Genomic DNA, 6,574 nt, shown 5'->3' on the forward strand with positions numbered 1-6,574 from the left:
AGCATATTCGTTTTCTATTTCTGTGTTTGAACCCTAATTACCTTAGGCAAGACACGGTGAGAGTAGACACAGATCAAGAGAGAGAAACAGGAAAGAGTTGTACAGTTTTATTGTTTGCAGAGAACACAACACCCACCCAGGGCCTTTTAAGGGATGTTCTGGGGTCACTCAGGAAGAGGGGAACATGTGACCAGCACATTTGATGTGGTTTCCATAGGAAGGAATAGGTGAGGCAAGCAGGTTTCTGATTGGCTCACTGAATAATTTCAGCAGGATCTGGAGCATTGGAGTACCTCTGGTTGTCTGGTGATTGAGGATGTGGATTTAGCTGCTTAAAGGGAAACTGGCCTGCCTCCTATCAGGGCCTCAAAACTAGATCAAGACAGCATTAGAGAGAGAGAGAGAGAGAGAGAGATTGTATGCTACTGTACCAAATTACCACAAATCTAGCATCTGAAAGCAAATTTATATCTCACAATTCTACAGGGTAGAAGCTCAGTGGGTTCCGCTGACTTCTCTGCTTAGAAATCAAGGTGTTGGCCTGCCATTCCTACTGTAGACCCTGGGAAAATCTTGTTTCCAGGTTCACACAGGCGGTTGTCAGAATTCAGTTCTATGTGATTAGAGGACTGAGGACCTCATCTCCTCGCTGGCAGTCGGTGGTGCTGGAAGTCTGCATTCTTTGGCTAGTGGACCCCTTTTTCCATCTTCAAATGTAACAATGGCACAGATACTCCTTTTTATGTTGTTGTTTGTTTGTTTGATTCCTTTGGCTTTGACAAACACTTTTCAGGGCTGACTTTCAATAGATCGTAGCCAGGAGCTGCTCTGCTATGTAGGAAACCCCGACCCAGAAGCAGGTCGCCTATGAATGGTTTAGCACCAGGTTCCCCACAATGAAGATACTTCTTATGCTTCAAATCCTTCTGATCTCCCCCTCGGCTTCATCCCTCCATCATTTCCATCAGAGAAAGCTCTCTGCTATTAGTGATTTTTCTAATTAAACTAGAGCCCTGGTGCATGAAATTCTTGCACAGGTGGTGTCCCTAGGCCTGGCTGGCGATCAGGACCAGGCCGATCAGGGCCGGGCCGGAAAGGAGGCAATGGTCACCAGGCCGGGTATGGAAGGAATGAACACTGGATGCCGGCACCACCATCACCATCATTGTCGGCGTTCCACCACCACGCAGTTCCTCGCCTCCCCCTCTCCTCCTTTCCTTGCTGCAGTGCTGCCACTGCGGCAGGCGGATGGTATGTTGATCAGGGCCTGCTGGCCAGGGCAAGGGACAGGGCATAGGACATTGGCTGCCAACCCTGAGGAGGGAGCTGGCCCTCACCCCCCTGGGAAAGGGGCTGAGTCCGCCACCACCCATCCCTGGTTCCCCATCTCAGCCTGTGGGCCTGCTGCTGGCGGGGGGGAGAGACCACAGGAGGTTGGACGGCCAGGGGAGGTTGGCTGTGGGAGCACACTGACCACCAGGGGGCAGCTTTTTCGCTAAGTGTCTGCCCTCTGGTGGTCAGTGTGCATCATAGCGACTGGTTGTTCTGGTCACTTTTGCTTTTATATATAGACTAGAGGCCCGGTGCACAAAAATTTGTGCACTCGGGTGGGTCCCTCAGCCCGGCCTGTGCCCTCTCGCAATCTGGGGCCCCTTCCCCTGGCTGCTGGCACCAGTTTTCCTCTGGTGCCTGGAACCCAGGCCTTCGCTCTTCGCCGGGAGGGGCCTGTGCAGTGGGCGAGGGGCTTAGCTCTTTTAAAAATACTTCTGAATGTTTGGTAAATAACCCTATAGGAATATACTTTCTGGAACATGTTGGTTGTTAAGGGCTGATTTGGGTAATCAACAAAATGTATGTTAAAATCCTAACCCCCAGAACCTCAGAATGTACCTGTATATGGAGATAAGATCTTTAAAGAGGGGATTACATTAAATTGAGGCAGTTCCAGTGGGACCCTTAGCCCATTTCACTGAAGTCCTTATAAGAAGAGGAATGTTGGGGTCCTGCCCAGCAGGTCCAGGGGTTCCCAAAGATGTGGACGGATTCAGCGAAGAAGGAATGACACAGAGGCAGCGTTCAGGTAATCATCATAGCCAGGTTCTCTTTTTATTGTCCTGTTACATCTATATTTATACTATTTGATCCTATAAGCATGCCTCTATAAGCTTTTTTTTTGCCGAGGAGAGCATGAGGTCCATTTATTGGGGGGTCAGTCAAAGGGGGAGCTGGCTAGGGTGGGGTAGGGCAGCAGCTTGTCTGGCCCCCGAGAAACCCAACTTGAGTCCAGAGCCTCAACCACTTTGAAACCAAAGTCTTCCTCCACCTTTATCTGCACGGGGGCCAGCTCCGGAGTCAGTGGGACTCCAGCCTGGTGCCCTTCCTGTGGCGCTTGCTGCGCTCGCTGCCTCTTCCACCCGCTGGGCCCCTTGCCAGGGGCCGGGCTGCTGGCTTCTGTGGGCGCTGGCGTCCTCCTGGGCGGCTCATTCTCAGCTTTGCCTGGGGTGGAGGCATCTGTGCCGTGGCTGCCCTCGTCCTCCAGTAAGATGGTGAACTGGCTGGCCCGGTAGTCATCACTGTAGGAGTCCAGCACCTTCTTGAGGAACCTCCGCTCCTGCTGGAGTCTCCGTGTTATCCTCTGTACCTGATGGAGCCTGTTCAGGACCTGCTCATTCACCTGCTTGATCTCCCTGCAGTGCCGACCTAGCACCTGGTACTTCCTGCGATTGAGTTCCTGTTGGCACTGCCGCTGCAGGCCTTGGGCTGCCTCCTCTTCGACTCGCACCTGGAGGCTGGAACTGCCCAGACCCCCAGACACGAATTCCACTTTGATCTCAAGCTCGCTCTCCAGGATGTGACCTGAGAACTTCTCAAAGCCCACGGCTGCCATGGACCCCGCTCTCTGCTCCAGCTCCATTTCTCCCTGGCTCCCGGCACAGAACTTCCAACCTTGCAAGCCTCTAGTTTAAAGTGGCTTTCAAAAGGACACAGCCCATCCAATTTCACAGCCAGGCACCCAGGCCCCGGCCGCTAAGCCTCCTGGGAGTTGTATTTCTCTATGTCCGGCTTGCCTCCCTCGCCCCACCCCCATCCCAGTCCCAACTGAAAAGCCCTGCTGGATGGTCTAACCATGTGGCCAGGCATCTGAGTCACCTTGGGTCTTTATTCCTGTCCCGACACCTCGCCATCTGACCACGGAGACTCTCCTCTTGGGAGGCCCCTGGGTCTCCTTCTGGGTCTCCTCAGGCCAGGCACGAGATCGCGTGCCCCAGTGGCGATGCAGCCCTAGCACCTGAGTCTCCTTCTGGGGCCTGGCTGCATCGCCCCCAGGGAGCTGATCGTGAGCCCCAGCTGCGACGCAGCCCGGGCCCCTGGGTCTCCTCAGCCCAGTCACCGGATCGCGTGCCCCAGCAGCTATGAAGCCCCGGCGCCTGGGTCGCCTTCTGGGTCTCCTGCTGGGGCCTGGCTGCTTCGCCCCGGGGACCTGATGGTGTCCCCAGGCAGCTATGCAGCCGACCTCTGGCCCTGCCTCTGGGTGTTCTCCCATCACTGGTGATCAGTGATCTGAGAAGCCAGGTGGGGCAGGGAAGAGGCAGATATCCACCTCTTCCCTGCCCCACCCAGCTTCTCCCATTACTGGCCCAGGGCCGGCAAAGGTGGCCAGGTTCTCCTATCACAGAAGCCCACAAAGGTAGCCTGGCTTCTCTGAGCAAAGGCAGCTGCGTTCTCTGGCTCTTGGCTGCCACCTAGGTTTCCCATGCAGTCAGTGGCAGGCGGCTTCTTCCCTCCTTCCCCTTTCGCCTCCCAGCATTGCGGCTACATATGCAAATTAACCGCCATCTTTGTTGGCGGTTAACTGCCATCTTGGCTGGCAGTTAATTTGCATATCGCCCTGATTAGCCAACGGGAAGGGTAGCGGTCGTACGTTAATTACCATGATTCTCTTTTATTAGTGTAGATTGATCCCACCTGAATAATCCAGGGTTATCTCCCCAACTCAGTGATCACTTTAAACATTTCTGCAAGATTCCTTTGCCATGTAAGGTAACATATTCATAGATGCTGTGGGTTAGGGTTTGGGCATCTCTGAGAGGTCATTATTCTCCTAGTGCCCTTAGAAAAGGTAATTTCATTAACACCTGTCGTAAGTGTTTCCCTCCACGTCCCGCGTGGTTCAGGGTTCAGGGTCTGGAAGTGGAGCCGCACACAAATGAAATAGAAAAGACACAAGATAATTTGGGAATATGGGGGACCAGGCGAGCAAGTCCAACTCAGGGAGAAGGACTTCCACTGTGCTCAGGCCTCACCAAGCTTTTATAGTGAGAGGTAAACAAGGTAGTGATTACCATAGTTACACAGTTCTTGTGAGTTTCACTTGTTTTGACCATGGTTACACTTCCTGCACTTCCTCATCCCATTAGCTTTCCCAGATAAGATCTAGGGAGTGTTATAAGGTCAAGCCTAATTATGCTAAGAGGACTGTGCCCTTTAAGCTAGGACTTGTTTGTGACTTTGCCAGCAGGCCAGTCTGAGGCTTAACCCTTTATCAGTTTCCCACATCTCACCCTTTTTTTTATTATTAAGCTACTATAACTTACACATCAAAAACAAAACTCTGGCTAATAAAACAATAACAATGCTAACCCGTAACCCAAAACATTTTAAAACTTAAGCATAACATTTCAAGAACAAAAAATGTTTTAAGTCCCAATTTCAATGTCCAACAGTTCTGAGTCCAAGTTCAATGTCCGACAGTTCCTTATGTGTAGATGTCAGCAATGATATTTCAGTTCTGGATGGTGGACAAATGGTGGCAATGCAGGTCCGACCCTCTCTGGTTTGATCCTGGGCAACCTGCAGCGACGCACAGCTGCTGACTGCTAGCATGGAAAAGCATCGTCAGCGTCTCCATCTCTTGAACTGTCTCTCCTCTTGTCTTCATGGCTGGAGCATTCCTGAGAATTCCTCTCTGTTGCAGGAATCCACATGGTCTTGAAGTTGTTTTCTGAAAATATACAAACATATTCTCGACCGAAGGTTAATAAATGGAATTTTACTTGGGGTCCTTTTTATATTTGCCCAAATGAGTTTCCTTTGGCGTATTTTGACACCGTGTGTTCTTTCCTGGGTGTCTTGCTGTTAGCATTACAAATGAAAAAATTTTTCTAGATGTAATTTAGTTACAAGGTATTTTTCCTTACATGGTATTTTTCCACTATCCCCCCTTTTTTTGATTTAATTATTAGGAGGATTTTTGGAAAGTTTATAATGCAGTCTAGATAACTTTAAATTTTAATTTTTTGCACAAAAATATGACTGTTTTAGGTTCATTGCATGTTAAGCAATTTTTCCATGAAATGAAAATTTTGTTAATACTTCTTGAGCCAATTTTAATTAATCTGAAAACCTAACTGCTATTTTACTGTCAAATGTAATACTCTAACAACAATCTTAGTTTACACTGCAAATATTAATGGAAAGGATTATTTTGCATCCTTGAGAGAGCCCTGAGCATTCCTGGTGTTAGGTTGAATGTAGATATAGGGTAGCTGTTGTCAGCCAAGTCTCTGTTGTCTGGGTACTGATCTCAGCTGGGCCAAGTCTCTTTCTGTTACCTGGGTCCCGATATGGGCTGGGCATGGGAAGCAAGAAGCAGCCATGGGGGCAGAAGACCTCCCTCAGAAGGGGCGAGTGTTCAAGCCCTTGCATAGTTGGGGGGGTGAGGATCTGTGCTCCACCTCTGTTGACCCCCTGGTTCTCTTCTGCTGGCCCCTCTGCGACTGTGCCTGTCTTAGGTTGTTCCTCCCTGAGGAATCTTACCCGTCTTTGACTAACCAGCCATCCTCCGGGGCCAAGCAGGGTGATGTGAGGTTCAGTTCTGTCTCCTTGGTAGCCTATGCCCCGGTGGCCTCCACGCCCAGCAATTGCCTTGGGATCCCCTCGCCTGCTGGCAGGGCCCCAGCATTGCACATATCTTGGGGAACCCAGGTTTCTTCTCCAGGAAGGGCCCAGCTCATGCCATTGGGCTAGAGACAGATCCACGGCACCAGACACCACGAGGCTCCAACCTCAGCATGAACAGAGCTCAGGCAACAGCTGTGGGCAATTGGATTGTAAGAAGAGGGACCCTCTTGGCAAAAAGGGCAAGAGAGGTCAATATAGAATGCTCAAGTGCCTTCCCAGGGGGCCTTCCACACAGTGGAAGGGATTAAATCCTTTCATGTCCTTAATTAAATTACTGCCAAACATTCAAAGAATTAGTTTGTAAGCTTGTTTGGGATAAATGTACAATAATGACATTGTAGAACAATATCATGTAAGGATATTCTTTGCTCTAGGCCATGGCAATTCAATTTTAAACTGGCTGTAAATTTCTTTTTGTATGGACAAGCTCTTAGTTACATTTTCATTGACCTGTTGTATGAAATGAGAGGTCTGAACAGTCTGTATCATAGATGAAGGAGCAATGCCCACAGCAGTAAGTAACATTACGAGGGCAAAGATTCCTGCAATTAACATTCCAAGAAATCTTTTTTGCCTTTTTAAGATTTTTTTTTTTTTTTTTACTAGATCATGC

The 6,574-nt window shown here is 49.7% G+C and overlaps 1 pseudogene; it reads right to left on the minus strand.

Annotated features, from left to right (window-relative positions):
• Positions 1-2,209: 2,209 nt before the first annotated feature.
• Positions 2,210-2,914, minus strand: LOC139019477 (TCF3 fusion partner pseudogene; annotated as a pseudogene).
• Between the last annotated feature and the right edge of the window lie 3,660 nt (positions 2,915-6,574).

Source organism: Myotis yumanensis, unplaced genomic scaffold, assembly GCF_028538775.1.
Source record: "Myotis yumanensis isolate MYYU_CA2020_CCGP unplaced genomic scaffold, mMyoYum1.0.hap1 SCAF_11, whole genome shotgun sequence".
NCBI lineage: Eukaryota > Metazoa > Chordata > Mammalia > Chiroptera > Vespertilionidae > Myotis > Myotis yumanensis.